At 45.1% G+C, this 23,063-nt stretch overlaps 1 protein-coding gene and 1 long non-coding RNA gene across 2 annotated transcripts in view; one reads left to right on the top strand and one right to left on the bottom strand.

Moving 5' to 3' along the window:
- The window catches only part of MRTFB (myocardin related transcription factor B), a 310,684-nt gene that overhangs the window by 231,530 nt on the left and 56,091 nt on the right, over positions 1-23,063 (bottom strand). The gene's annotated exons all lie outside the window — the stretch shown is intronic.
- On the top strand, positions 18,968-21,758 carry LOC144338340 (uncharacterized). Its single transcript, XR_013412331.1, has 3 exons — positions 18,968-19,106; positions 21,468-21,554; positions 21,642-21,758. It is a non-coding gene; the product is annotated as an uncharacterized LOC144338340 (long non-coding RNA).

Here is a 23,063-nt window from a genome sequence, read left to right as displayed (position 1 = left end):
GGTTTCACCATGTTGGCCAGGCTGGTTTCAAACTCCTGAACTTAGGTGATCCACCTGCCTCGGGTGGGACCTCGGTCTCCCAAAGTGCTGGGATTACAAGCATGAGCCACTGTGTCTGGCCTATTATTATTATTTTGATACAGGATCTTGCTCTGTCACCCAGGCTGGAAAGCAGTGGCATGAACATGGCTCATTGCAATATCCTGGGCTCAAGCAATCCTCTCCCTTCAGCCTCCCACATAGCTGAGACCACAGGCATGTGCCACCACACCTGGCTAATTGATACATTTTTTGTAGAGATGAGGTCTTGCTATGTTGCCCAGGCTGGTCTCAAACTCCTGGCTTCAAGGGATCCTCCTGCCTCGGCCTCCCAAGATGCTGGAATTACAGGCATGAGCCTCTGCACCTGATCTTTTTTTTTTCTTTTAATTTTAAATTTTTGTAGAGATGGGGACTTGCTACATTGCCCAGGCTGGTTTCAAACTCCTAAGTTCAAGCAATGCTCCCACCTTGGCTCCCAAAGTGCTGGGATACAACATGGTTTTTAATGTCTGTTCTAAGAATGCAAGGGCCTGATGGGAACCAAGGTCTAGAGCTCCCCAGCTATCTGTCATTTTCTAATAACCTTCCTTGATTTTTGCAGACCTACTAAAAAGCAAACTACAAAGGGAAACAAACCTTCTTCTCTTCTATGCTCACAGAGAAGAGCATGTCTGTGGTTCCAACTCCTTGGGAGGCTGAGGTGGGAGGATTGCTTGAGCCCAGGAGGTCAAGGCTGTTGTGAGCTGTGTTTGCACCACTGCACTCCAGCCTGGGTGACAGAGCAAGATCATGTCTCACTTTTGACACCAAAAGTGTGGATTTTCCACACCAAGCAATTCTCCAAATCTCTGCAGACACCAACTGGGTGTCCTATAATTTAGTTAAATCCTGGCAGTAGCTACCTGGGGTTCGTATAGACCCCTCAGATTAAGGGCTCAGATCCATAAGACTGTCCATAAGAACTGTGGTTCAGCCTCCAATCACAAGCAGTGGGTCCCCAGGTTACCCACAACTTCTGTGACAAATTGGAGGTTCCCATAATCCCCCTTCTCAGGTTCAATAATTTGCTAAGACAGCTCTCAAAACTCAAAGAAACATTTACTTGACACTTGAAGCAGAAAGAAAAAGAAAAAGGCAGAGAAACATTTATGTACATTACTGGTTTATGATAAAGGATCCAAGTTCCATTCCAATGGTTCAGTGGAAGAAATGCATGGGGCAAGATATGGGGAAGGGAGTGGAGCTTACATGCCTTCTCTGGGCACATCACTCTCCTGGCACCTTGAATGTGTTAACCAACCCAGACGTTCTCCAAAGCCCTGTCCTTTGGGGTTTTAATGAAGCCTTAATTATGTAGGCACATGGATGAAAGCATTGGCCATTAGTAATTAACCCAACCTCTGGATCCTCTCCTCCCCTGAGGTCAGGGATGTGGCTGAAAGCTCCAACTATCTAATCACATGATTGGTTCCCATGGCAACCAGCCCCATCCTGACGCTGTCTCCCAGTCTCTGGCTTTTTCAAAAGTCACTTCATTAGGCCAGGTCAGTAGCTCACACCTGTGATCCTAGCACTTTATGAGGCGGTGGGCGAATCACTTGAGGTCAGGAGCTCGAGACCAGCCTGGCCAATATGGCAAAACCACCTCTCTACTAAAAATATAAAAATTAGCTGGGCATGGTGGAGCAGGCCTGTAATCCTCCAGCTACTCGGGAGGCTGAGGCAGGAGAATTGCATGAACCTGGGAGACGGAGGTTGCAGAGAGCTGAGATCATGCCACTGAACTCCAGCCTCGGTGACAGAGCGAGACTCTGTCTCAAAAAAATAAAATAACAAATGTCTCCTCACTAACACAGACTCAGCTATGGACGAAAGGGGCTTGTTATGAATGACACCTTTATTATCCTGGAGCTATTTCAGGTCCTGGGGACAAAAACACAAATATTGTCATACATGGTGGTCCTTTCACTCCTATCACTTAGGAAAGTACAAGGGTTTTAGTAGCTCTGGCCAGGAGCTGGGAGAAAGACCTATATATGTATATTTCTTATCATATCACAATATCCCATCTACTTACCCTTGGTCCTAATAGGTAACATTTTCTATGTACTAAAAGGACAATACAAATATTCATTTAATCATGGATCTGATGTGCTAGTAATTTTTCTAGTACATAGTAAGATGCATAACTCTTTTTTTTTTTTTTTTTTTTTTTTTTGAGACAGAGTCTCGCTTTGTGGTCCAGGCTGGAGTGCAGTGGCCGGATCTCAGCTCACTGCAAGCTCCGCCTCCCGGGTTTACGCCATTCTCCTGCCTCAGCCTCCTGAGTAGCTGGGACTATAGGCACCCGCCACCTCGCCCGGCTAGCTTTTTGTATTTTTTTAGTAGAGACGGGGTTTCACCGTGTTAGCCAGGATGGTCTCGATCTCCTGACCTCGTGATCCGCCCGTCTCGGCCTCCCAAAGTGCTGGAATTACAGGCTTGAGCCACCGCGCCCGGCCTAAGATGCATAACTCTTAAAATGATAAATGTTTTTACAGGTACCAAAGTTTGTGAAACATTGACCTACTCTTTTTTTTTTTTTTTTTTTTTGAGACAGCCTCACTCTGTCATCCAGGCTGGAGTGCAGTAGCACAATCTCGGCTCACTGCAACCTCCTCCGCCTCCCAGGTTCCAGAGAGTTTCCTGCCTTAGCCTCCCGAGTAGCTGGGACTACAGGCACATGCCACCACCACACCCAGCTAATTTTTGTATTTTTAGCAGAGTTGGGGTTTCACCATGTTGGCCAGGCTGGTCTCGAACACCTGACCTCAAATGATCTGCCTGCCTTGGCCTCCCAAAGTGCTGGGATTACAGGCGTGAGCCACTGCACCTGGCCTAAACATTGACCTAATCTAATCCTATCCTTTCTTCTTATTTCTTTTCCAGGATGACTGATGAGGCACCCAGGGGATGCATGAGCCTTACCTGAAGTTGGCAGGTGCCTAGCTCCCTCTCCCCAAATGTCTTGTCAGATCAGAGGCCTGCACTGCTCGGCTCTGTCCTCACAAGACAGTCCCTCGTGCCTTATATGCTTCTGTTTTTGTTTGTTTTTTAGAGACAGGATCTTGCTCTGTTGCCAGACTGCAGTGCAGTGGTATGTTCATGGCCACTGCAGCCTCAATCTCTTAGGCTCAAGCCATCCTCCCACCATAGCCTCCCGAGTAGCTGGGACTACAGATATGTGCCACCATGCTCAGCTAATTTTTAATTTTTTGTGGAGATGGGCTCTTGCTATGTTGACCAGGCTGGCCTTGAACTCCTGGCCTCGAACTCCTGGCCTCAAGTGATTCTCCCGCCTTGGCCACCCAAAGTGCTGGCATGAGCTATCACATCCGGTCCCTGGATGTTTGTTAATGGGAAAGTCTCTCATTTGGGGCTGCTGGCCATGGGGCAGGACAATTCTTTGTATAATTCTTTGTCCTGTGCATTGCAAGACATTCCCCATATTTTATTATATAGCAGCAGTGGGCCTCAGTCATCATGACAACCTATGCCCCCAACTCCATTTTCAGAGCCCCCAGTTGAGAATCACTTCTAGGGAGTCTCCCGTTCCTAACTTGCAGGATTCCTTCTAAGTCTTTAACATTTTACAGATAGATCAGTGCCTCTTGCATACCATAACACAACCTTGGATAATCAGCTTGAATTCCCAGCAGCTTTGGGGTCCACTAGGGACTGGTGAAAGCACAGACTCAGGATCCAGGCTGCCTGATTGGATTGGCTCTGCCACCACCTTGGGCGACTTACTCAATGAGTTTGTGCCTCTGTTTCCTCGTCTGTAAAGTGAGGTTGAACTAGCACCTGCCTTGACAGACAGTTGGGAGGATGAATGAGAGCATCAAAATGGTTTTGGGCACACAGTCAGCAATTAGGGTCAACTCAAAACATCCCCTGCGCACTTGCATTGTCTACTGCATTCAGCCAGGTACCTTGCATGTCTTATTTCACTCCCAGAATGGTCCCATGAGGTTCATATTATGATTCCATTTCACAGATGATGGAATGGAGCCATAGAGAAATGATGGCTACAGCCTGAGCAACCACATCAAGAAAGTAGCAGAACCAGGGCCTGAACCAGCTATATCTGACTCCATGGCAGTGTGGTTAGAGGGCAGAGGGGAGAGCACTGAGCTGGGAGTCAGCAGAACAGGGGCTCCTTTGCCACTGTTTGTGCAAAGGGCCGTTGCTAATCTGTTGTGGGCCTCAATGTCCTCATTGGAAAATAAAGGACTGAATGCTTTCCGAGGCTCCTGCTGACTCCTAAGACCTGTGTCTTCGTGAGACCCAGAAACCTGAGCCAGAGGGGAAGTCAGCCACAGACCCTGTGGAGGCAGCAGAAGCCCACCCTCTGGGAACACCCAGCTCCCCTCCTCACCGCGCCCATGGAGGTCTGCCTGTTGGCTGATCACAGGCGGCTGTCACTCCTCCCCTCCCCTCCCCATGCCCAGCATCCACCCGACTCTCAGGGCATCTGAGGACGCAGATGTTATCTCAGCCCCGACAAAACCACTCAGCCTGGAACGCCGGGGCCCAGTTTCCAGGGAATGAGCCTGCAGAGGCTGCACGTAACCCAGATAGCCAGTCGCTGTGCCATCCCCAGAGGATGCGCCCATGGGAACTTCCATGCCCAGGAAGTAACACACAGGGTGGCTGCTTCAGCTGTGCTTTGAGAACTGGACAGTGACCCTCGGAGACAGACACAGGGGGCTGAGGAGGCAGCAGTTCCAGCAGCTAAAAATACCTGCAAATTCTATATCGTTTCCTGCATGTGCATACACAGTGATGATGAAGACAATGATGATGGTCACAATATCCCTGCCATTAGTGAGCACCTACGGGGTACCTGGCATGATGCAAATTGCTTTCCACACACATGTACACACATATATAAAATTTTACACACACACACACACACACACACACACACACATCTATCTATATATTTTTGAGACGGAATCTTGCTCTGTCACCCAGGCTGGAGTGCAATGTCTCGATCTCAGCTCACTGCAACCTCTGCCTCCCAGGTTCAGTATTTATATATTTTTAATGGATAAAGTCTCTCTCTGTCGCCCAGGCTGGAGTACAGTGGTGTGATCATAGTTCACTGCAGCTTTGACCTCCTGGGCTCAAGCAATCCCAGGAGGGATCCTGAGCCTCCCGAGTAGCTGGGACCACAGGTGTGCACCACCACACCCAGCTAATTTTTTAATTTATCTTTTGTAGAAACAAGGGTCTTGTTATGTTGCCCAGGCTGAACCTCCTGCCTTGGCCTCCTGAAGTGCTGGGATTACAGGAATGAGCCGCTGCACCTGTCCTCTGGTTACCCTTTAAGATCCACACCCCTTTGAGTTTTCCCCAGGATGCTTGTTTTAACTCACTTCAGCTAGACACAAACGAGACATCAATGGGAAGAACAAACCCATCCACAATGCTGGAGCCAACCTTCTCCACCGGCACCTGATGCACATGGTGAGGAGTAAGGTGAAAGGATCATATTCCCTGAGCACAAACAATCTGCCTATCCCTGAGCCCTTGACCTGAATGATCTCAGTTTCTGCACATGAGTCTAGTAAGCTAAGGAGATATTAGTCCCAATTTATAGGTGGAAACACTGAGGCTCCACGAGGTGAAGTGACTTGTCCCAAGATTGCACAACTAGGAAGTTGCAGTTGGGACTCCAACCCAGGCCTAAGAGGCTCCCAAAGGGGGCAGTAAAATTCCAAGTTGCAGGCAGGCAGCTCAAAGCACCTGTTAGCCCAGGCTTGTGGGAGAGGAGAGCTGTGTGGGAGAAGGGGCCCCACGTCCCCAGTGCAATGTGCCCAACCGAATGGCCAGAATAGAATCTTGGGGAGATCTCGTCTCTCCTCAGTCCTACGGCAGCACTGCTGCTCACTGTCCACCTGCCTGTTGCTTTTCCAGGAATCACCAGCCCTGTCACTCATCTTCCTGCTGCAGGAAACCCGAGCCTTCCTGCACCTGCCAATCCAGGAGCCTAAGGCCACAGGACCTGGGGGAGGGGAAACTCGAGCTGGAAGACCTAGGTCTGGCCTCTTTTTTGCTACCTTCAGAGTCAAACTAGGGCAAACATTGCACTAGAGTATTTCTTTATTCCACAGTTACTTGTTACTTGTTTTTGTTTTGTTGTTTGTGTTTGTCTTTTTTTTTTTTTTTGAGACGGAGTCTCATTCTGTGCCCCAGGCTGGAGTGCAGTGGCACAATCAGCTTGCTGCAGCCTCTGCCTCTTGGGTTCAAGCTATTCTTGTGTCTCAGCCTCCCAAGTAGCTGGTACTACAGGTGTGCACTACCACGCCCGACTAATTGTTGTAGTTTTAGTAGAGACAGGATTTCACCATGTTGCCCAGGCTGGTCTTGAATTCGTAAGCTCAAGCCATCCGCCTGCCTTAGCCTCCCAAGATGCTGGGATTACAGGTGTGAGCCACTGTGCCCAGCCCACAGTTATTTGTTAACTTCTATTTGCTACACACCATGGTAAGTTGCTGGAGAAACAATAGCAAATAAGATAGGACTGGTCCACAGAGGTACTTCACCCCTTCTCATGGCTGTGACTGCTCTATCACTGTCTCCAAACTTTCATAAGGAATCCCCTTTAAAGTTAAAAAGTTTAAAATTTGAAGTAGTTTGAGACTCACAAGAACTTGCAAAAATAGTAGAGCTCCCATGTACCATCTTCACTCAGCTTCCCCAGTGATAACATCTTATACAATCACAGTCCCTTTTCAAAATCAGGAAACATACACTGATACAATAGTATTCACTCAACTACACACCTTCTTCAGATTGCACCAGTGTTTACATGCATTCATTTTAATTTCTTTAGTGTACAGTACTATGAAATTTCATCATATGTAGAGATTTCTGTATCTACCATCATGCTCAGGATAAATATTTTTTTTCTATCACCACAAAGAAATGCCCTCTTTAGACCCCGTTATAGTTGCACTGTCTCCAATCCTAACCCCTGGCGACCATCGATCTGTTCTCCATTCCTATCATTTTGTCATTTGAAGACATTATATAAATGGAATCATGTAGAACACAGCCCTTTGACAGTGTCTTTTTTTTTTTCATGCAGCATTATGTCCTTGAGATTCACTTGAATTGTTGAATGTATCATCAGTTCATTCTTTTTTGTGGCTGAGTAGCAGTTGGCTTATCTATTTGTCTATTGATGGAAATTTGGGTTGTTTCTGGTTTGGGACTATTATGAATAAAGCTGCTGTGAATATTCATGTACTGATTTTTGTATGGACATACATTTTCATTTCTTTGGTATAAATATGCAGGAGTACAATTGCTGGGTCCCATGGTGAGTGCATGTTTAACTGTGTAAGAAACTGCTACACTTTTTTTCCCAGAGTTTCTGTACTACTTTACATTCCTGTCAGCAATGCCTGAGAGATCCAGTTGTTCCACATCCTCTCCAGCACTTGGCATGTCAATTTTTTTTTATTTGAGCCATACTAATATGTGTGTTGTTATAGCTCACTGTAGCATTATTTTGCAATTCCCTAATGGCCAAAGATGTTAAACATCTTTTCATGTGCTTGTATGCCAACCATATATCCTTTTCAGTGAAATGTCTGTTCATGCCTTTTGCCCATTTTCTAATTGGATTTCTTCTTTTCAGCCACTGAGTTTTTAAAGTTCTTTTTGTTTATTCCAGACTCAAGTCTTTTGCTGGATATGTGTTTTGCGAATATTATCTCACAATCTGTCCCCATCCTTCCATCTTTTTGACTGGTTCTTTCATTAAAACTAAAGTTCTAAGTTTTGATAAAGTCCAAATTATGAATTTTTTCTTTATGGGTTGTGCTTTTGGTGTAACGTGTAAGAATGCCTCATCTAACCCTATGTGATGAAGATTTCCCCATATATCTTCTTGCAAAAGTTTTATAATTTTACGTTTTATATCTATGCTCTGAGTTAATTTTTGCATAAGGTGTGAAGCTTGGTTTGAAGTTTATATTTTTGTCTATGATTGTGTTATTGCTTTTGTATCTTTGCAAAAAATCAGTTGCGGGTACTTGTTGGGTCTATTTTTGAATTCTCGATTCTGTTCCATTGATCTGTGTCTCTATACCTCACAGTCACAATGATTTTAACTATATAGTAAGTCTTAACATCAGAGTAAACCTATAATCTCCCACTTTCTTTTTCAATATTATTTTAGCTTCTTTATCTTTCTGTGTAAATTTTGTAATAATATTCTTTATATCTACAAAAAAAAAAAAAACACTGCTGGGATTCTGAGAGAAATTGTGTTAAACCTATAAATCTATTTGGGGAGAACTGACTGACATCTATATTACGTTGAATCTTCCAGTCCATGAACATGGTGCATCTCCCCATTTATTTAGGTCTTCTTGATTTATTTCATCAATATTTTGTAATTTTCAGTGTATACTTTCTATATATGTTTTGTTAGGTTTATATCCTAAGTGTTTTTTTTCCCTGAGTGATTGTTAATGTTTTTTTCATTTTGCATCCAAAATTGTTCATTGCTAGTATATGGGGAAATGATACATTTTTTGCATGGTGCCCATGCGTCCTGTGACCTTGCTATAGTCATTTATTAGTTTCAGGAGTTGTTTTTGTGTTTGTAGATTCCTTACTGCTCTTCCAGGAATCTCCAGTTATTTTACTCAGCCTCACAGACTTCCATGTCCCTATTCTAGGAAACCTGAGCCTCTTGCACCTGCCCAGCCAGGGGCCTAGGCCCACAGGGCCCCAGGAGCAGTAGCCAGGAGCACGATGACCTAGGACTGGGCTCCTTTTACCTACCTTAAGTCAGACTAGGGCAGACACTGCATGAAGGTTATTCATTTATTCTCTAATACCTAACAAGATCTTACTAGCTGTGAGCACCGTGATAGGCACTGGGTAAACAAAGCAAACTAAGACACAACTGACCTATAAAGATCTACCTCATCCTTAGGCTGAGCAACATAGGAAGACCCCAGCCCTACAAAAAATAAAAAAAAATTGATAGCTGGGTTTGGTGGTGCATGTCTATGGTCCCAGCTACTTGGGAGGCTAAGATGGGAGGATTACTTGAGGCTGACAGATCGAGGCTGCAGTGAGCCATGATTGCACCACGGCACTTCAGCCTGGCAGACAAAGTGAAAGCCTGTCTCAAAAAATTTAAGAAATTTACTTCATCCTTCTTATGGCTGACTGTTTACTGCCCCCTGTCTATCTTGAAGCTTTTGTGATCAAGTACCCTTTGAAGTTTTGAACTTTAAACAACCCTTAGTTGGTGCATATTGTTTGTTTACACATGAAGACATGAAATGTTGGCCGGGCGCGGTGGCTCATGCCTATAATCCCAGCACTTTGGGAGACCGAGGCGGGTGGATCACGAGGTCAAGAGTTCAAGACCAGCCTGGCCAAGATGGTGAAACCCCGTTTCTACTAAAAATACAAAAAAAAAATTAGCCGGGCGTGGTGGTATGCACCTGTAATCCCAGCTACTCTGGAGGCTGAGGCAGAGAATTGCTTGAAACTGGAGGGGTGGAGGTTGCAGTGAGCAGAGATCGCGCCACTGCACTCCAGCCTGGGTGACAGAGCGAGACTCCATCTCAAAAAAAAAAAAAAAAAAAAAAAAGACATGAACTGTTATATTACTATGTTATATACATCACAAAAAAAAGGAAAAACTATATGGCATAAAGATTAATCTCACTTACTTGGAACTCAAACTGCCAGAGTTCAAATCTGAGCTCCACTGGGGACCCTGGGGCAAGTTACATAATTTCTCTGTGTCTTCGCTTCCTTATCTATAAAATTGAGATAATAACAGCACCCACCTCACAACAGTGCTGGGAAAATTGCAGAAACAGACCCTGACTCATAGGAAGTTTGTTATTCTAATTAAAACCTGTAAAGTACGAATAAAAATGTAAAATTAAAAAATAGAAGTTTTACACTTATTTCTTGCACCACCTCTCAGGAGGTGCTGTATTTCATTTAACATTCTTCTTTTGATGAATGTTAGGTTGTCCCATTTTTGATATTATGAAGAATGCAGCAATGGCCAGCCTTCTTCGTGATGTCTTGGGTCTAATTGCCAATGCAACTCTAAGGCGTTTTCTGAGAAGTGAAACTGCTGAGTCATGAGAAATGCCTGTTTTTAATTTTAATAGCTACTGCCAGGCTGCCCTCTGCAGTGGCCATATCAATTTACATTGTCTGGGCATTTCTATTTCTCTACAGTCACAGCAACACTTGATATTGTCAGACTTTGGCTACCTCTATCTGGGGAAGGGGAGAAGGGACCAGTAGGAAATATTTTGTCCAAAGGAGATATTGGCTTTATCCTCAACATTTCAATGTGCTTATAAAATGTATGCGTGATGACTTATGTAATGAAAAGTTAATCATAAGCAACTCCCTTCAACATAATAGCTCTGATGAAGCTCAGCTCTAACAGGAAAATAGATGCTGAGCAAATGCCCAGACAAAATTTATGATTGCAAATGGTAAGAAGGGCCGTGAATGATACCAACAGGAGGTGGCAATGTGATTGCTGATAATAAGGTAGATGATGGTGATAACAGCAGCTGCCACAATACACCAGGCACAGTTTTTTTTTGTTTTTTTGGGGTTTTTTTTGAGATGGAGTCTTACTCTGGCACCCAGGCTGGAGTGCAGTGGCGTGATCTTGGCTCACTGCAACCTCCGCCTCCCAGGTTCAAGTGATTCTCCTGCCTCAGCCTCCCGAGTAGCTGGGATAACAGGCGTGCACCATCATGCCTGGCTAAGTTTTATATATTTAGTATAGACGGGGTTTCACCATGTTGGCCAGGCTGGTTTAAACTCCTGACCTCAGGTGATATGCCAGCCTCAGCCTCCCAAAGTGCTGGGATTAAAGGCATGAGCCACAACGTCCGGCCCTTGCGCAAGGCGCAGTTTTAAGTGCTTTGCATATGTAAACTTATTCACTCCTTGCAACACACATATAAAATACATATAATATATATGTGTATGTGTGTGTGTGTGTGTGTGTATATATCCGCCCTTGATATTGTTACTCTTTTCATTTTACAGATAATGAAACTGAAGCACAGAGCTTAAAAACTTACCCAGGGTCACATAATAAATAGAGAAACTAGGATTTAAGCACAGGCAATCAGGCTCCAGAGCCAGGATCTTATTTTGTCACCCAGCCTGGAGTGCAGTGGCAGAATCATGGCTCACTGCAGCCTGGACCTTCTGGGCTCAGACGATTCTCCCACCTCAGCCCCCTGAATAGCTGGGACCACAGGCACACACAACTACTCCCGGCTAATTATTTTTATTTTTGTTTTTTTGTAGAGACAGGGTCTTGCCTTATTGCCAAGATTGGTCTTGAACTCCTGGGCTCAAGCAACCTCCTTCCTTGGCCTCCTAAAGTGCTGGAGTTATAGGTGTGAGTCACTGTGCCCAGCCCTGGAGCCCATATTTGTAAAGCAGCTCTGCGGGTTAATATCTTCCGCCTTTCACTAGAGAATTACTGGGGGTGGCAGAGGGGAACCACACAACATAAGAGCAAATAAAAGCATAAAATTTAAAAATAGAGATAGCACCATGTGGTATAAGAACAGTATTAGGGGCCGGGCGCAGTGGCTCAAGCCTGTAATCCCAGCACTTTGGGAGGCCGAGGCGGGTGGATCACGAGGTCAGGAGATCGAGACTATCCTGGCTAACATGGTGAAACCCCGTCTCTACTAAAAATACAAAAAACTAGCCGGGCGTGGTGGTGGGCGCCTGTAGTCTCAGCTACTTGGGAGGCTGAGGCGGGAGAATGGCATGAACCCGGGAGGCGGAGCTTGCAGTGAGCCGAGATCACGCCACTGCACTCCAGCCTGGGAGCCTGGGAGACACAGCGAGACTCCGTCTCAAAAAAAAAAAAAAAAAAAAAAAAAAAAAAAAAAAAAAAAAAAAAAAAGAACAGTATTAGGCTGGGCACAGTGGCTCACGCCTATAATCTCAGCACTTTGGGAGGTTGAGGTGAATGATCACTTGAGGTCAGGAGTTTGAGACCAGCCTGGTCAACATGGCGAAACCCCATCTCTACTAAAAATACAGAAATTAGTCGAGCATGGTGGCAGGTGCCTGTAATCCCAGCTACTCAGGAGGCTGAGGTCATTGCACTCCAGTCTGGGCAACAGAGTGAGACCCCGTCCAGAAAAAAAAAAAAAAAAAAAGAACAGTGTTAGCAATGACTTCTATGTATGTGCTGAACTGATGAAATGTTTTTTATGGCCAGGCACGGTGGCTCACACCTGTAATCCCAGCACTTTGGGCAGATCACAAGGTCAAGAGATTGAGACCATCCTGATCATCCTGGCCAACATGGTGAAACCCTGTCTCTACTAAAAATACAAAAATTAGCTGGGTGTGGTGGCATGGGCCTGTAGTCCCAGCTACTCAGGAGGCTGAGGCAGGAGAATCACTTGAACCCAGGAGGCGGAAGTTGCAGTGAGCAGAGATCGCGCCACTGTACTCCAGTCTGGTGACAGAGCGAGACTCCGTCTCAAAAATAAGAAACGCTTTTTGCATATACAATTTTATTTAAGCTGAAACTCTAAAATGGGATTATGACAGAGTTGTTAAGTCCTGGCTCCCATCTCCTCTACAGAGATAGGAATTGGAACTCAGGGATTTGCTCCCAGTTACAGTAAGTGTTGTGGAGCAAGGGTGAAAATCCCATTATTCCACCTCCTTCTCTTGTGTGGTAGGCAGACTGGCTCTCCAAACACATGTAGACTCTACTAGCCTCTGGAACCTGTAAGTGATGTTACATGGCAAAAGAGATTTTGCAGGTGTGATTAAAAGTATAGCCTTTAAAATAGGGAGATTATCCTGGATTTTTTTTGGTGGTTCCAACGTAATCATAGGAGCCCTTAAAAGCAGATAACTTTCTCTGGCTGGAGTCAGACAGATGTGGCAGAAGAAGTCAGAGAGTTCTACTTTTAGTTCTTTAAGGAATCTACCATTTGATCCAGCAATACCACTACTGGGTATCTACCCAGAGGGAAATAAGTCATTATTTGAAAAAGATACTTACACACACATGTTTACAGCAGCACGATTTGCAGCTGCAAAAATATGGAACCAGCCCAAATACCTATCAATCAATGAGTGAATAAGGAAACCGTGGCATATATGATGGAATACTACTCAGCCATAAAAAGGAATGAATTAATGGCATTTGCAGCCACTTGGATGGGATTGGAGACTGTTATTTTAAGTAAAGTAACTCAGGAATGGAAAACCAAACATTGTATGTTCTCACTAGTAAGTGGGAACTAAGCTATGAGGATTCAAAGGCATGGGAATGATACAATGGACTTTGGGGACTCAGAGGGAAAGGGTGGGAAGAGGATGAGGGATAAAACACTACAAATTGGGTGCAGTGTATACTGCTTGGGTGATGGATGCACCAAAATCTCACAATTCACCACTAAAGAACTTACTCATGTAACCAAACACCACTTGTTCCCAAAAAACTTATGGAAATATTTTTTTACAATAAGAAGTCAGAGAGATTCAAAGCATGAGGGGGATTTGTCCTGCTGCTGCAGGAGCGAGCCACATGGGAAGCATGAGAAAGAATGCAGGCTGCCTCTACGAGCAAAGACCAGCCCCCAGCAGGAAAGAGGCACCCCAGTCCAACAACCATAAAGAACTGAATTCAGCCAAGAACTTAATTCACCCTCAGAGCTGGCCCAGCCAACAGATTGATTTTATCCTTGTGAGACTGTAACAGAGGACACAGCTGAGCCATGTGCTATGCATGGACTTCTGACCTCCAGAACTGTGACATAACAAACGGGTGCCATCTTAAGCTGGCGTTGGTGCCACCACACTACAAGAGACTAGCAGGGCTTGGTCTAAAAATATCTCCTCCACTGACATACCACATGGGTTGATATTCCTGCTGTCAGAGGCACACCTTGAAATTAAGGTGTTTTCCTACGAAAAAGTCTTGTTGTTAAGTTCAGACACTGTCTGAGATGAGGTAATGCATTAGCAGCCTATCCGTAATTACCATGCAACCAGAGGAGTTTCCCACCCTGAAATACAGAAGAGCCATGTTTCGGTGCAGAGTCCAGAAGTTCCAAACAGAGGAGGATCCTGCACTGAAAGGGAAGCTCTAGTAAGGAGACAGAAGTGGCAAGGCCTTGAGTAGCATACAAGGGTTAAGGGCTCACTGGCAACAGGAAGGAGAGTGGTCTCCATTATAATTTCATATGGAGCAGCCATAGTCTCACAGTCTCTTGCCTTACTGCCTTTACTTCTGATGTTCCTTGTGCCAAGAATGCCTTTCTTTCAGCTCTTCTTGGGGGTGGCTTCTTCTCATCACGCAGGGTCAGCTCATCAGAAAGGCCTTCCATGACCACCTGGCTAAAGTGATATCCTTCTCCATGACCCTGTCACTCTCTGCGATGGTCTTTGAATTTTCAGGTATTTATAATTCCTGCCCCAAATTTGGCTATAAGCTTCAAGAATACTGGGACCTGGCTTGTTTACTGAAGCATCTCTAGAGCCGCAACAATGGCTAAAACACCACGGACAGTCAGCAAATATTTGCTGAGCAGATGAAAGACTACACGACAAGGTAATGTTTGACAAATGCAATCAAAAACATAAAGCATGAAATTCTATTAGGGTGTAGAGAAGGATGGAAAGGGATTCATTGAAAAGATCAAGGATGCTTGCATGGGAGGCAGAGTGTTTGACCCAGATGGGATTTGTTCCAGGGGAGGGGGAGCTAACACAAGCAAAGGCAAGGTCATGGGACAGTGCAGGGGGTACCCAGGCAGGGGGTGTCAATCCAGTTTGGCCAGAATGAGGATTGCATAGACAGGGTGAATATACTGTGAAGCTCATAAAGCTGAAGGGTTTATCACAGGCTTAGGTACTGCCAAACAAGGGTCTCACGTGGTCAATGTTTCTGTAACATTTGCAAGAATAGGATAGTTCAACCGCAGTCAGTTAAGACTGATCAATATCAGTCCTTTCATCTGACTTCCCTTCCATTTCTCCCATCTTACTCCCTCTGTGTTGAGCAGCATTGGAATTTCTGTAAGCCTTTTTTGGATCTATAACAGCTGAGGGAATTTGAGTTGGGGATACATTTGGTTTGGGTTCAGTGGGATCTATTTATGCAGTTCACAGTCACTTCCTTATAGAGTTAAGTAACTGCTAGCTGGCTTAATGTAGAAATGGTTTCCAGAAATATGCTTACTACTCAGTGGGCCAACGCACCTGGAATTAGGATGTGAAGCCTGCACTGCAGCTTGAATATTTCCAAGTATGTGGGTCATGGAGGAGAAACAAGGTTTGAGATGTACAGAGCCAGAAGTTAACCTGTAGAAAATTATTACCAAAAAATTTGTATATAAAAAAAAAAAAACTTGATAGAGATTGTGATGGTTAATTTTACGTGTCAACGTGACTGGGCTTCACAGCAAGAGAAGTGCAGGAATGGGCCCATGCTCATGGAATTCAGTGGTCTTACCATCTTCCTTATCCTGCTGAAGCAGCTGGCTTCATAGAATACTGGAACAGCCCTTTGAAGACTCAATTACAGCACCAGCTAAGTAGTAATACCTTGCAGGGCTGGGGCAAGTTTCTCCAAAAGGACGAATATGCTCTGAATTTATATCCAATATATGGTGCTATTTCTCTGCTAGCCAGGATTCAGGGATCCAGGAATCAATGGGGTGGAAATGGGAGTGGAACCCTCACCATCACCCCTAGCGACCCACTAGCAAAATGTTTGCTTCCTGTTCTTGAGACTTTATGCTTTGCTGGCCTAGAGGTCTTAGTTCCAGAGGGAAGAATGCTAGCATCAGAAGACAAAACAATGATTTCATTGAGCTGGAAGTTAACACTGCTACACTGCCACTTGGGGCTTTTCATGCTTTTGAGTCAACAGGCTAAGAGAGGAAAAGGAAGGAATAGCCAATGATTAGTAATTGTGTAGAGCCAGGATCAAAAACTCAAATGCCCGCAGGGGCCAGGCAATAAAGCAAGTAAATGAAGGTGTTTGCAACGTTAAACTGATGGGCATAGTTTTTACTTAAATAAATGTATGATTTCTTTTAAAAAAAATACATGGCTTCTTTGGTTTAGCTTTCATTTTCATGGGTACAAGAACGATTTCTTGGCCTTAAGGGATATGATGACTTTGAAAGCACAATGATCCAGGACTATGGATTCTCCGTGTTAGTGCTGGGGACTGGTGGGGACTGTGGTGAACCAGAGAATTATCCAGCGCCAGCTCATGATGCCAGGTGCAAATGGCCTGGTTTTATCAGACCTGATGTCCCAAGAGAAGCCAAACAGCCCAATTTTCATGTGAACTCCTAATTTCTAAACATTGTCAATGCCTTTATTTATTTACTTTAAGAATAATATGTAGCCCAGAAGATATATCTATGAGCCAGATACAGAACCATGTTGGATATAGAATTAATGAGCTCAGTGAAAATAATCAATGAAACTAAAATCATAAAGAGGTTGGTGATGAACATGTGTGTATTTAATATATGCCAAGTACTATTCTAAATGCCTTGCCTAAATAAACTCATGTAGGTTTCACTGCAACCCTATAAAGTTAGATATTATTTCCTTTTTCTAATTGGGGAAACTGAGGCTCAGAGAGGCCCAAGTTCATGTAGCTATAAGAGGTGGAGCCAGGATTTACAACAAGCAGTGCAGTTCCAGAGCTTGGATTCTTCCAGAAAAGCCCTCTGGATTCCACACTCAAGAACAGGGGTTATTATCCTAGGGACTGAGGGTGGGTTTCAGGAGGCACATGGAATCCTGAAATTCCATACATGTTTTTATGTGAATACAAGAGTGTGTTTTTCTTGGAAAGGAAGCTTTCATAAAGTTCTCAAAGTGAGGCCAAGTGCAGTGACTCATGCCTGTAATCCCAGCACTTTAGGAGGTCGAGGCAGGAGGACTCTTTGGAGCCTGGAGTTCAACACCAACCTGGGCAACACAGCAAGAACCCATTTCTACAAAAAAGTTTTTAAAAAATTAGCCAGACATGGTGGCACATGCCTGTTGTCCCAGCTATTTAGGAGGCTGAGAAAGGAGGATCGCTTGAGCCCGGGAGTTTGAAGAGGTTGCGGTGAGCTGTGATCACTCAGGGCACTCTAGCTTGGGAGAAAGAGAGAGACCCTGTCTCAAAAAAAAAAAAAAATATATATATATATATATATATATACACACACACACACACACACACATATATAGGTACTGTAGTCAATTCTCTTATGGTTGCAAGGGACACAAAACTCATGCCTTAGAGGTTTCACACAAACAAACACAATTTACATTTCATATAATCAAAAAGCTCAACAATTCAGACACAACTGGATTCCAGGGCTCAAGGAATAAAATCACAACTCTGTCTCCATCCATCTCTTGTTCCAGTTTTTGCTGCAGGCCATTCTCCAATTCTCTCTTTCTGCTGTTAAGAAGACTGCAGCAATTTGGGCCCACTATCAAGCTAGGTTCTATTTGAAAGGAATATGATTACATCTCAGAAATGCTTGTAAAAGTCTTCTTGCATCTCACTAGCCCAAACTAAATGACATACTCAGAGTTAAACCAATTGCTTATGATCAAGGGAATGTAATGATCTAATTGGCCAATTCTGAATCACATGTTCACATCTGGAGCCAATCAATACCATCCCAACCACCACATGGCTGGGAATAGGTCAGAGAGTCTTTTTGTTTGTTTGTTTTGAGGCAGAGTTTCACTCTTGTTGCCCAGGCTGGAGTGCAGTGGTGAGATCTCAGCTCACTGCAACCTCCACCTCCTGGGTTCAAGCAATTCTCCTGCCTCAGCCTCCTGACGACCTGGGATTATGGGCATGCGCCGCCAGGCTTGGCTAATTTTTGTATTTTTAGTAGAGACAGGGTTTCTCCATGTTGGTCAGGCTGGTCTCGAACTCCTGACCTCAGGTGATCCACCCACCTCAGCCTCCCAAAGTGTTGGGATTACAGGTGTAAGCCACGGCGCCTGGCCTAGGTCAGAGTCCTTTAAGGGAAGTATGACAGGACCACAGATATCCATCATAGATAGTTACTGATGGAGGGTTATCTACTATGCCTTGGAGAATTGAGTGGGACCCACCTAAAAAAAAAAAATCATGTTTAAAACCACTGCAAAAGTTGCAAGTTCCATGTCATTTTTTTTTTTTTTTTTTCTGTGACTGGGAGGAGCCTTATTCCAGGATCTTCTAGGAGTTACTGGTCAGATGGTGACTTGACTGCTGCTCCCTAAATAGAGCTTTCACATCCGAGATGACTCTTCTAACTTTCTGCAGAGCTCCCACATCTGTTCCTTCATTTGATCTAAATTTAACAGCATTCCTATGAGTCAGAGAAGTGAAGTAACTTGCTTACAGTCACACAGCCAAGCCAAACTTCCTGCCTCCCAGCTTACAAACAGAGGAGTGGGTCCACCCATCTTGATCCTGGGGTACTGACAAGAAATATTCTGGAGAAGTTAGATAGGGTAGAGGCAGAAGTAGAGGGAATTAAACATGAAGGATTGGGAAGGCAAAAGATGAACCAGCCAGCTGTAGTCTCTGGATGCATAAATGGAGAAGACCCGGAGAGGAAAACAGACGTTCTCTGTGTTTACCTGTAAGCACAGGTAAGTACAGAACCTTCTGGGAGAGCCCACTGATTTTGGTGGCAACAGCCTTCGTCAAGTGAAGATGGGAGGGAGTGAGCCTGCATCTTTAAGGATCACACAATCTCATTTTAATTATTAACTCACTGCATTATTAACGGACCAGCTGTGTGCGGCAGAAAACCAAGGGTCAGAACTCCAGGCCAACGATCCATTCCTGGTGCCACCTCCAGCCCAGTGGTCTCGAACGCTTCTCAGGACCCTTTCAGAACTTGACGAATGACAGCGAGACTTCCTTCCAGAAAAGTGCACGATTTGTCTGCAGTTTCAGGATTTGGCTAGGAATACGGTTGCAGGTATTTCCTGCTAGTGTCTTGAGGGGCTTTCCACATCCGGTCTCATGTAGTCCCAGGTCCCTTATATTTCTTGGTCCCTTTCTGAGTAATGATAACTCCTAAAGGTGGATGAAGGGAGAGGAGGAAGGGGAAGAGATGAGGAGGTAGGACTTAGCAGCACAGGCCTGAGTTATTTGGGGAAGAGAGGAAAATAAAGTTCTGTTTGCTGAATTGCCTTTCACAAGGCACTGGTCAAACAGACCTCTAAGTGGACAGTCACATGGACGAATGTGCATGCATGTGTGCATTCGTTTCCAAACTTTAGCCATGCAAAAACCACCTCCAAGCCTTTTGTTTCATTTCACTTGCATTGTGACTGTTTCCCTTTAAAGCAATACACTTGAATTTCTTTCCAAGGGAAACTTTATATTACTACCAGACCTGTAGAGCTTCAAATGTTATTTGAAAGGCATTAAACACTCCGAAAACCAAACAATAGTATTAAATCCTAGCTAGCCTCCATAACTGTCCTTCACTCTGAGCCCCAAGATGTACTTTCTATTTAAACAAAAAAGGAGGCAGGGTGTGGGGAGTGTGGAGGTGTTGGGGGATGAGAATAGCAAGGAAAAGAGATGTTAGACACTGAACTGAGACTTTATTTTGTATTTTTTTTGAGATGGAGTCTTGCCCTGTCACCCAGGCTGGAGTGCAGTGGCACGATCTTGGCTCACTGCAACCTCCGCCTTCCAGGTTCAAGCAATTCTCCTGCCTCAGCCTCCTGAGTAGCTGGGATTACAGGCGCCCACCACCAAGCCCAGCTAATTTTTTTTTTTTTCTATTTTAGTAGAGACAGGGTTTCACCATGTTGGCCAGGCTGGTCTCGAACTCCTAACCTCAGGTGATCCACCTGCCTTGGCCTCCCAAAGTGTTGGGATTACAGGCGTGAGCCACTGTGCCTGGCTTTTTTTTTTTTTCTTTTTGAGACAGAGTCTCACCATGTTGCCCATGTTGGAGCGCAGTGGTGCGATCACGGCTCACTGTAGCCTCCACCTCCCGGGTTCAAGCAATTCTCCTGCCTCAGCCTCCCAGGTAGCTGGGACTGTAGGCGTGTGCCACCATGCCCAGCTTATTATTATTATTATTTTTAATTTGTAGAGACAAGGTCTCACTATGTTGCCCGGGTTGGTTTCAAACTCCTGGCCTCAAGTGATCCTTCCGTTCCAGCCTCCCCAAAGTGCTGGGATTACAGGTGTGAGCCACCTCGCCCAGCACTGAGACTTTTGCTATTATCAGGACTGAAATGATTGCAAGAAGATTGTCACTTTCTCACCAAATGCTTCACTCTTACTTCATTCTCCACGCAATTGGGAAACACCATGATTTATTTAACAAATATTTATTCAGTTGCCTACTAAGCGTTCTTGGCCCTAGGGGAGAGGAGGGGAGGGCATGGGGAATAGACATGGGTCCTGCCCTTGTGGAGGGAATATTTTCACGGTGGAGACAGACAAACAACTAAGCGAAAAATAAAATAATTTCAAACGGGGTTGAGTACTATTTTAAAAACTAACAAGAGTTTACAATAGTGAGTTGTTGAGGCATGGGAGGTGCGAGGGTGGACTTCACATGCTGGAGGGAGGAGCAGGAGGTAATTTGGTCCTCCAGTGAGTGAGACCGGCGTTTCCAATAGAAAAGTCATGTTCAGGGTCGGATTCTTAAGCAGTGGGAAAGTGGTTAGCAGCTGTAACTCGATATCCCAGGCATAATCTGAAGGACACTACCGAGACCTGCCCTTTGCCCCTGATTCAATCAGAAAGCAAAGCAGATGTTGTATTAATAGTTTTCCAGTCCAATGGCCAAGAGAAAACAAAATATGTCATACATGCGGTTGTATTTAAAGGCAAGATTACAACACATGTTCAACAAACGTTCGCTGTTGCTGGAGCAAGGGATTCCATTCGTAATTGCAGCTGAGTTAATCTAATTAACTGCAAATGAAGACGCCTCTTTTCTTTTTTTTTTTTTTTTTTTTTTTGAGACGGAGTCTCGCTCTGTCGCCCAGGCTGGAGTGCAGTGGCGCGATCTCGGCTCACTGCAAGCTCCGCCTCCCGGGTTCCCGCCATTCTCTTGCCTCAGCCTCCCGAGTAGCTGGGACTACAGGCGCCCACAACCGCGCCCGGCTAATTTTTTGTATTTTTAGTAGAGACGGGGTTTCACCGTGGTCTCGATCTCCTGACCTTGTGATCCGCCCGCCTCGGCCTCCCAAAGCGCTGGGATTACAGGCGTGAGCCACCGCGCCCGGCCGACGCCTCTTTTCAAGCGCAGCCAAAACCGTCAGGGTACACAGTATTTACAATGTTTCCCCTCTTCTTTCCTTGCAAGGCCGCAACCTGCCATGCTGTTCTTAAGTGCCCAAGTGCCGGTGACAAGAGGGTTTCCCTTTGCCATCTGGACCTGATTGCCTTAGAGGTAAAGGTTCAATACCCTTAAGAAGTTAGATTCTAAAAAATTATAAATTGGTACCACTGCTTTTGATTGCAATTGATTAATTTCCAGATGGAGATTGCACAATCCGTGAAGACACACAACGCTCTCCGAAGTCACTGCTCCATGCTGTGCCCCTCATCCCTGCCTGGGAGCTCGGTATCTCTACCCCCCACCTTACTAACCAGCACCTCTGCCTTCACTCAGAGCGCTCAGGACATGGGTGTAAGCCACTCAGAAACAGTTCTTGAATCTCAGGTTCAATACTGGCCTCCTAAATCCTAGCGACTCCCAGAGGAGTGAGAGGTGGGAGGTGGCAAGGATGAAAGGCTGATTTTAGCTCTGCATTTGGGGCCTCTTGAATCATCTTTGTTTGATGGGAAACTGGGAAGACTGGGGGAGGATAACGGATTAAGCTCATTCCATTGAAAAGAGCTCACTCAGATATCAGGAAAAAGCCAGATGATAATACTAGATTTACAAACCACAGGCGGTTTGCCTTCTCATCCCCTACAGGCTGAAAGTTCCAGGGTCATGACATTTTAGGCTCCTTGAGGCAGAGGGATTAGAGTATAGGCTTATGGACCCAGGCAGCCCTGGGTTCAAATCCCAGCTGTACCATTTACTGCGTGTTAAACGCTCATACATTGCTTAACCCCTTGAGCTTCAGTTTTCTTATCTGGGAAACGGGTATGACACCAGCTGCTTCTCAGAGTTGTCCTGAGGATGGGAGATGATGCCTATAAAAATGTCAAGGTCAGCCGGGCACGGTGGCTCATGCCTGTAATCCCAGCACTTTGGGAGGCCGAGGTGGGCAGATCATGAGGTCAGGAGATCGAGACCATCCTGGCTAACACAGTGAAACTCCATCTCTACTAAAAATACAAAAAAATTAGCCGGACATGGTGGCACATGCCTGTAGTCCAGTTACTCTGGAAGCTGAGGCAGGAGAATTGCTTGAACCCAGGAGGCAGAGGTTGCAGTGAGCTGAGATTGCACGACTGCACTCCAGCCTGGATGACAGAGGGAGACTCCGTCTCAAAAAAAATGTCAAGGTTGTTGCCTGCCCTATAGTCGGCACCTGCGTTCAGCAAATAATAAGTTCTCACTGCCACCCTCACCTTCTCCAGATTTTCACTTTTCCCTCCTACTTTCCTCTGGAGGCTGCCTGCACTCTAAGCCATCTCTATGATGTCATCTAACCCAGATCTTTCCAATTCTTCCTAAGACCAGACGTTTTTCAGAGGCAATGCTGGGTGACAGCCATCAGTCCAAGCTGTAGCCAAGGAAAGTGCTCTATCCCTGTCCAAGGGTAATTCCCAAGTGGGTTCCCTGTAACAGTAACGAATGCCCATGAGCATTCCTTGCAAGAATTATTATTATTATTTTTGAGACGGAGTCTCACTCTGTTGCTTAGACTGGAATCCAGTGGCATGATCTTGGCTCACTGCAACCTCCACCTTCTGGGTTCAAGCGATTCTTCTGCCTCAGCCC

Source organism: Macaca mulatta, chromosome 20, assembly GCF_049350105.2.
Source record: "Macaca mulatta isolate MMU2019108-1 chromosome 20, T2T-MMU8v2.0, whole genome shotgun sequence".
NCBI classification, from domain to species: Eukaryota; Metazoa; Chordata; class Mammalia; order Primates; family Cercopithecidae; genus Macaca; species Macaca mulatta.
Note: the sequence above shows the minus strand (reverse complement) of the source record. Positions and strands in the feature narration are given on the sequence as shown.